Raw genomic sequence first — 9,430 nt, forward strand, 5'->3', positions numbered from 1 at the left:
TGTGACATCCCACTGAGGTCCCATATTATTTCTACCTGAAGAGGTTACTGTAGCTCTAGCCAAAAATATGTAGTTGCTACAAGAAAATATAGAATATTATGAAAAGTGCAATTTTGCTGGAAATATTTCTGTGTTGCTTTTTTTTTTTTTTTAATTGAGAAAATCATGCACAATTTTATATAGATTTAAATTTGAAATATATGGCTATCGTTTCATTTTTGGCTTTGGTTTATTTGGTTTTGTTGTTTTTTAAAACCTCTCCTTGCCCTTCAATTCCCTTCTCTTCCCCCCCCCCCCCCCCCCCCCCATAATTTTAAATAAGAAAAGCATTGTCTCATTTAGTTGGAATTTATTTGGAAATTCCCCCCTCCCCCCAATATATAGTAGAGGAAAAGTTTGTCACAAATTATCCAATTTTCAAATTGAAAATAGCTTTTTAAGCCCCAGCCTGTTCTACTTTACAGTTGGAAATACAAGGAGGAGTTCAGGTACCTAAAGAAAGGTGCCCAGTGACCTGTTAAACATCCCTGGGTACGGGAGACATCTACACATTGCTGACAGATGAGAGTGTGAGGCATGAGACCTGCATCCTTCTGAAGCAGCAACTGGAGGCCTTGACACCCTTCCACATCTAAACCAGCACTAACGACCTGAATCGCATCCACAGGAGTTAAGGTGGGATTCATCTCTCTGCCCTGTAGATGTCTATGCTGAGCTTGTCCTTTGTGCTTCATGTGGAGAGGGAGGGTTCGGCTCATCTCCCAGGCATGAGTCTCAGCTTAAAGCACCTGGGTTTAAGGCAGGGGGGGAATATGACCCTGTCAATGCCTGTTTCTCTACATTCACCAAAATGATCTGATTTAGACAACTAAATTTAGGTGAGGTGAATCCTACCTCAGGTGACATTTTTTCCTTTTTAGATGATACGCATAAAGACAGCTCAGGGATGACACTATGCAAAACATGTAGGAAATACGTACAGAAAATTGTTTTGCTAAATAGCATGGAAGATATTTTCATTTTCTTGTGTCCCTTCCTACTTTTGCTGTCAGGAGAAGCTGAGCCTGCCCTGATTCAAATACAAATGAGCTCATTCCGTAACTTTTTCTTAGCTAAATCTCATGGTAAGCACAATGGTCACCTGTCTTTTTCACACAGATATGATGGCCTCCTGGGAAGGCTGGATGAGACATTTCTTATTTCTGTTGACCTCGCCATCCTCACCAGCACATGAACAACTCGCAGAGGCCAGAGTACCATAAGCAATTTATTTCCCCACCCAGGTATGGTACCACGCTGAGAACAGTAACAACACGTTAGCCTAACAATACTGAGGAAACTCCCAGTGGAGCAAGAACATTGTTTCTGAGTTACAAATGACCACTTTTTGTGGAGGAGCATTGTTTTCAGATGAACTACAAATTGGCTGTTTTTTGAGCAAGAACACTGCTTTCAGTTGAGTTTCAAGTCACCATTTTTTGTCCCAGGAAATAGCAATATTGGCCTTTTTTAAGTTGCTGAATTGGTCTGCACTGCAGATACCTTACCAGCCAATCAGTCTTTTCTCCTCTTAACTCTCCTTCTTTAGTAGTCATTTATCTTTTAAATCACTAGGAGAGTGTGAGGAATTCAGCTCAGCACTGAAGCCCTCCATGTCATGGATCTTGCTCTTTTCCAGTCCTGTAACCTTGGGCTTTGGACAGTTTTGCTCTCTGAAGCATGACAAGTGCAGGCAGCCCTCCTGCCCATCCCTATCTCTTTGCATGAGTATTTCAGTGGTTGTATTCTGCTGTTGTCTCTGAATCTCTGAAAGCAACATGCTCAGCTGGGGTGTCCCTGAGTTATGGCATGCAGTGCTCCCGTATATGCTTTGATTTCTATTAACAGGCTAAAGCAGAAGTCCTTTCCTGCATCCAGCTTTGTGGACTGGAGGTTCCACCTTTTCTCTACCGTGCACCAGCAGTCTGGGACAAGTCCTAAGTGCCTTGCTTGGCAGAGAGGATGGCCCATACGCTTTGGATTGAGCTGGCTGGGTCAGCACATTAGCTCACCTGCACCTGCCCATGGTCTCTGCAGGCTCTCTCGTTTATGTGTCCATTGCTCCCAGAATCCCTTCCAGCAGCTGAGCCTCCTGGGCCAAAGCAGTGTGGGGTCAAGTGTGCATTTTGGAGGGTAGGTGTAAGAGGCAGCAGGAAACCATTCAATCAGCAAAGTTGCTTGAAAGAATTACTGGGAGCATTAGACAATGACTGCTGTTGCTAAGTTTTTCTTGTTTTTTGTTTGTGTATAAGGTTAAGGACTGCCGTGGCTTCAGCCTGTGTTTTCATTCAGTGAACTGAGAGAAAGCCAAGCCCCAACGTGGTTTCCCAGGTCTCCTAAGCATGCTGTTTGGTGTCTGGCCAAAAAGCCCAGGTACTGCCAAACTCTTGTTCATAGGTGGGAAAAAGTTCAAACATCCAATATCCTGTTCATATTGGAGGAGGCAAATAATATTAAAATTAAATTTATTATTATTAAAAGCAAACATTTAAAATAACATATGACAGGATAGGTGGGAGTATGTTTTTGTGTGGTGTGGCTGTAGTTAGTTCTTGCACCGGGAGAGGGAAGTGTTTGCCCAGGAAATGAAGGTATAGAGAGAGGGACAGCTTGGCCTGCTCTTGGGCTGGCACCGATGCTGCTCCGCTTACCGGGAGCTGGGAGCGTGCCGCCAGCCCCAAATTTGTCACTTCATCTATAATTGAAACCATTGTTTGATGCTGCCTAAAAACCGCGGGATATGTCAGTGTCATGCCAATTCATTTCAAATCATGAGGAAAGGGGCTTCATAACATTGAAAATAAGCTCCAATGATTTGTCATTTTGAATGAGTCACCTGCATATACTGTGAGACGTGCTGAATATTATTCAGTCAGCTTGGAAGAAAGTTTTCTTGGTTTTTTAAAAGTCTTTTTCACTATTTCTCATCTCTTATTTTGACAAATTAAACCATATTATCAGCTGAATAAAGAGCCATTCTAAATAAATCATTTGAGATTATTCTAGCCCCCACCTCTTGCTATATGAAAGAAAAACAGAGAAGAGCTCTCTGAATAGGTTAAAAAAAAGGCTTTTACACTCTTACGGAAGACAGTAGAAAGCCAATTACAAGTGTCCTAAGGAGATAATGCCAAAGTAAATGAAGTCTTTTTAGAATACAAATATTCCTCAAGCAAGACTGATGTTGTGTGTGAACAGAGAGAGGACTGCAAACATGCTGAAAAGTAGTACAGTGTAATTGTTAGTGAGTATAGCATAGACAAAGACATTTTTTTCCTGGGGTAAGAACAGATAAAGAGGAAGAACAATGCGATTCAATAGCATTTTATAGCCACCTCTTGCTTGATACTGAGTCTGTCCTCTGTTTAGAACAGCATTTGTTATTTTCTCATAGATCTCTTGCAGAGGGGCGGTCAACGCTGAGCTGTTAGTGCTTGTGTTGGGGTATCAACAAATGAGTCTAGCAAGCTGGCTGTGGTGACTAAAGAAGGTAGCACCCCAGCAGTTGCTGTGCACCCCTGGCAGAGATTACTATTCTACAGCAATGTCAGCAGCATGTCACTTCTGCTTGCCACTTGATGTTGCCACAGTGCAAAAGCTGACATTAAATCTTAAAGCCATCTTCATCAACTATTTAACAGAGATGCCAAACTGTACACTGGACTGGTAGACAAAAACTGTTCTCTGTTTTGGGGATCAGAAAGTCAATCAGAGGAGTAGTGCTGCATATCTGGAAGGCAGTAGTAAATTAAAGTGCCACAACTGTTCTGGATGTGAAGAGGAGTCATGTTAGAAAAGTACAGTATCAATTAGGCTATATCTTCTAGCATGTACTAGGTGGGAAGCTAAGGGAGGAACAAACAAGTTAATATTACTTTCTTTAAAGCAAAATCAGTTTTCAGTGCAGATTTAAACACTATCATGAGCTGAAAGCCCAGATGGATGAAAGCAATTAGCCATGACAGTATCCCAGAACATCTCTATGCTCAGGGGGCAGTTGACAGAACAGAGATGGTATTACCTTATGTCAATAGGTTGTGTAGTTTGAATTAAAAAAACCTTCACCTAATCTGGATGCTATCTTTCTGAATAAAATCCTGTTCCAAGACCAAATTGAGTTTCTATTTTAACTTCTCCTACCATTCCTACAGAAGGGTATACCTGGAGCTCTGGAAGCCTCCCATCTCTAATGGCACTAGTGCTTGGTGCTTTGTTCTTCTTCCTTTGTTGCCCTCCCTTGTGCACAGGGGCTCTTCTTCTCTGGACAAGGTTGTACAACATTCACTGTAGAAGGACTGGCATGAAAGGTGGATAAATTGCCTTAATAGCCTAGTTTCAGTAGCTTACCTGTTATTTCCAAACCAGTCATGGGAAGCTGCACAGGATACTTTCATCTTTTAAACATGAATTATGAATTATGAATTATGAATACAAGCTGTACTACCTTTGGTACTTCATTTTTAAGTGGCATCCCGCCAGCCACTTTAGTTTGTTTCTGATTCTGAGATACAATTAATAATGTTTAGACTGATGAAGGAGAAACTAGATTAACACAAAAAATAGCCCCTCAGGAAATTTTAAATTACGTTTTTTAAAAGTGTATAACAGAGACTCTTTCTACCTTTTATAAGTATGTTACACTTTTCACCAGAGCATACATATAACTTTTAGGTTTGTTACATCTCATGATGATTTTCTGCTGCATATAATACTTTCTGGTTTCTTCTTGATTTTTTGAATAAATTGCTGGGGAATATATGATCCCATTCTGTCATGACAGTTACAGTAGAAACGTTCCACCAATATTTTTGGTGGCGTTTTTCAAATAACTTGGTAAGGGTACCTAGAAAGGGTTCATTTTTCTAGATGGAAAAATGAAGGGTTCACCTAGGAATCCTTCCTAGGAATCTCTAGGATTCACCTGTAAGACTGTTTTACAGATAAATCTGAGAATGACTGATTTTTGTACTCCTCACCTTGCATCTGAGACATGGGACTTACTAGCACAGTTGTCCTAGAATACTGCCACTCTGCATATAGATGGAAATATAGTCACAAATGGCAATGGGTGTGTGATGGTCCGATGAAACCATAGTTAATATCTCAACTATCTGGTTGAGAACTTTAGCAAAGGAAATTATTTCTATGGAAACACTGAGGCTGGGTAGGTAACGGCAGGGAGGCATGGCAAGAGGGGGGGCTCCTGTAGACGTGGGACCACACTTTTCAGAGGCTGAACTTCCCTATCTTGAGCAACTCCATAAAGAGCCAGTAGAGAAGCTGTTTTCATGATGCATGTGCCAACAGGAAAGGTCAAACAATGGTCACACCTGCAGGGAGAGGGGAATAACTCCCCAATGACCCACAAGCCCACTGACTCATTTCCAGAAGAATCTGAATGTAGAAACTGCACATGTACTAAATCCAAAGGAGAATTCTAGAAGTATAAACAATGCATGAAGCCTAATTAGCCTAATGAGTCCAAGTGCCCACCCAGAGAAGGGGCAAGGAATTATAAAAGGACACGAGTCAAAGCCCTGGGTGGCTACACCCCACTGGGCTGGTTGGACCAATGATGGAACCAGGACTGGTGAAATCTTCCTTTTTGTCTTTCTCTTTTCCTGTCTCCCCTTTTCTCTCCCATTTTTATTCTGTATGCCCACATATATGGCAAGGCTTGTTGGGCCATGTTTGAAACTTATCAGGGCATGTTATAAGGTCTGGCACTAGTCAGTATAAGTTTAATGCCCATTGCAAAGGCTGCAAAGATTACTGACAAAGTTTCATGCCAATTATCTGTTGCGAGCAAATAAAAATCGGGTTTTGTGAATTGAAGAATTGTTGGTGTCATTTCACCTTAATCCTGACCTGGGAATTGGCGAATCTGAGTTGTCATCCTGAGAAACTGGGATGTGACAGGGTCATTCACTAATGACTTTAATGATCAAGATTTAATGATCAAGACCAGGGTTTTGACCTTAGAATAGAATAAAAATGGGAGTCAGTGGAAGCTGAGAACATGGAGTATGCTCTTGTGGCATGCTAAAGACACTTAATGGGCTATTCTGCCCAAACTAGAATCCATTGTCTTCATTTACACTGAGCCAAAAAACCCTGTACTATTCTAACAAGAGAGGATGATCAGACAACACACTGCAGCTGAATACCTGTAAAGTCCCAAAACCCAGGAGCTGAATGACTCCCTTTTTCATCATTGTTTCTGTGTGGTGAGCTAGGAAAAAGGACTTTTTTTGGCACATGTCTAAAACTTTGCACTATTTCTGTATGTTTTATTGTTATCATCATAATTATCAACATACACAATTTTTGTATGCAAATATTAATATTCCACAGAAATAAAAGTCCATGAAATGTTTTCAAATAGAATTATTTGCTACCTTTATATATCTCTTTTGTATTTGGTTAATTTATCATCAAGATATGGGTGTCTTGAGTATCAGTTTACGGAAATCGTTACCGTATACTGTTTGTTTTATCCCAATGCAGAGAACATGTGTCATTTTTGTTGCCAAAATAATTTATTAAACTCATATCTCTGTGCCACTAATGCTGCAGAAATCTGGCTTTTTTCAAAAGCAAAGTGTCACGTGTCTGGCTGCTATTTGCAATAATCATGCTATCAACAGCTCCCTCCCTAAATCAGTAATATTTTTTGGATTGTAACCTAATAACATTACTGTGAGTTCAGCAGAGAACTTGGATTAGTTGGACATTTTTTAGCTAGAATTTCCTTGCAACATGCCTCTCATTTTGAGCATACTCTGATATGGAACCCCTTTAATTTTATTCACAAGTGCTTTATAATGTCAGGCTTAGTTATTAAAGAATGCAGGAAGGCATTTTCTGGACCACATACCTATGTTTCTATACCGCAAGTGCCTGGGGTTGCTTCTTTACTTTCACATCTGCCATTGATATGAATTCTGAAGTATTCTGTTGTTCTGTGATTATGCTGCTGAAAAATGATACCATTTTTGCAGATTCAGTTCCTATGGATTGCACCACTGAAGCTCATTCCTTCCTCATCATCCTCTTTTTGACCTTCATTGTTAATATTCAGGTAAAATACAGCTCTGCCCAAAGAACTTGAAGTCTAGTTCAAACATACACATAAAATATACAAATGCCAGTGGCAGAGGTAGGCAACTAGTGCCAATTGTAAGATTTTGCAAATGAGCTTTTCTTTGAGGATAAATTTGAAGTGAGAGAACAAAGCCACTCAGCACTCCAGGCTTGGGGTGAGATGGAAGAAGACAGAAAAGTGAGAATCTCAGGAAGAAGAGAGTGGGAGTTAGTAAGATGTAACAAGGAAGCAGAGTCAAAGCCATGAAGACCTGGAGGATGAGCTTGGCCTCAATGGAGAGAGAGAGAGAAGGAACCCTTGGAGGAATAGAAGAGAAGCTAAAGGCAGGAAGAGCCCATCTTAGCTCAAACATTCAGCCTGCTTTGCCCTGAAATGGAAGAAAACTGCCATGCTGTAAATGTTTGTCCTTTGACTGCCCAGGAGCTCTGTGTGGGGAACTTGGTTAATGAGGAAATGATCCCTAACCAGTGTTTAGTCCAGTCCAAACAACCTCTTACTGTCACATGCATAGGCAAGAGGAAAAGAAGGAATCACCTATTATAGCTCAAGCTACAGAAATACAATCTGGAAGAGCCCTTCTGAGGCTGTGTAGCAGGAATTCATCCAAACATCTTCCCAAACCGCGGCAAACTATCTGGGCAAAGTCTTTAGATCAGAAGCTGTTGCTCTGTCAGCTGCTGCTTCTCTTCTGTGCTTTAGCACAGGACACAATTTAGGAGAAGGATCCTCTAGTTTAGGTGCTGCATCATCTTTGTGTAATGGTCTCGTGTTGATTTTCCCCAGAATGAAGAAAAGGAAGAATGGAAAAACATGATTTTGAAGACAGACTCAGTTAAATATGTTAAAATAGGTAAGGTCTACAGCTAACAATTTCATTAAGATACACCAAAAAAACCCATGGGGAGGGCAAGAAGAGGAATTAGCAAACTACGTGCATCACATCTCCTGGCTCAATTCACTAGTATGTCTCTTTCTACTTTATCTGTTTTTCTTATATTGTAAAAAAGGTAAGGTCTCCGTGCCCAAATAGAGGTTTGTAAAGTACCTTGCACTTTGTGGACCTGTGTTTCACCTCAGCCTGCTGCTCTCCAAATGTCATTCTGGAGTGTTTGTGCGTGTCACCCTCTCGATGGATTGTGGCTGGAAACTGCCACCTTACAGCAACTGATGACATTCTTTAAGAGCCGGCTGAAGACAAAGTGGAAAATCCAGTTGTGTCCATGTGTAAATTCTAACTAGGGCATGTGTCATTGATAAACTTTGCTATCAGGGCTCTCTGTTATACTTTATTTATATCAACTTAAAGCCTGAAAGAATGTCGCTTTGGCTGCCTTTCAAAACATGAAAGCTGAGCATATGTGGATTCATTGAAAGGGAAATTAGTCACTCTTATTGCTTTAGAGAATCCAATCACTTTAAAATCCCTGCAACATCAATATGCCTCCCCATGAAATAAACGCCCCAGAGGATTTCTTGTTTTGAACATTGTCTTAGTGCAACTGTCTGTGTAAATACTAAAGCACAGCTCCCCTACTGAAGTATGGAGCAGTGTCTGGAAGTATAGCTTGTTCAATCAAAATGTCTGAACAGACTTGGAATCAGCACAGTGTTTACATTTTTGTCAGTTATGTCCAAGTGCTCACTGCTAGTAGAAGCTGCCTTTTTCCAGGCAGCCTCACATGTCATGCAGTGCTGGAAAAAGCTAAAGGAGAGACCCACTATCCTTTAACACTGCAATTAGTAGCAAGCCTGAAGCTGTTCCCTCTCACCCTCACATGCACATGCATCCACACATTCTTTCTTTAGCTTTGCCAAGGTGAGATGTTTCTCTAGATGTAAGAAGACAGTACAGGCCCAGAAGATCAAGTGTTATTGCCATGGTGCAACCCACTAAGGTGATGCAACCCAGCTCCTTTCTAAGGGCTCCTCATACTCTGTATAACCATGATGTGACAAGCAGGTTGCTGGGACTCCGTTTTGTAAAGTCTTCCTAGTCTCTCAGCAGGTGATCAGACTGAGTGGTGACAAATGACCAAAGCAAACAGGGTAACACCCACAATGGCAAAATGGCTTTGGTTGATAGCAGAGGTCTCTCTGGCTCCGAGGCTGCTCCAGAGATCTCACTAGTCATCACTGGGGAGAGTGGCAAACTCTCTTCCCAGTGGGGAAACTCTGCCCAGTGGGGAGGGACCTCTGGGATCCCTCCTAGATGAAGAGCCTTGAAGCTGAGCTCTTGGGCATCACTCCTACAAAAGTTGTGGGAATGGCAGGCTCAAACGTATTGAG

Source organism: Athene noctua, chromosome 2 (genome assembly GCF_965140245.1).
Source record: "Athene noctua chromosome 2, bAthNoc1.hap1.1, whole genome shotgun sequence".
NCBI classification, from domain to species: Eukaryota; Metazoa; Chordata; class Aves; order Strigiformes; family Strigidae; genus Athene; species Athene noctua.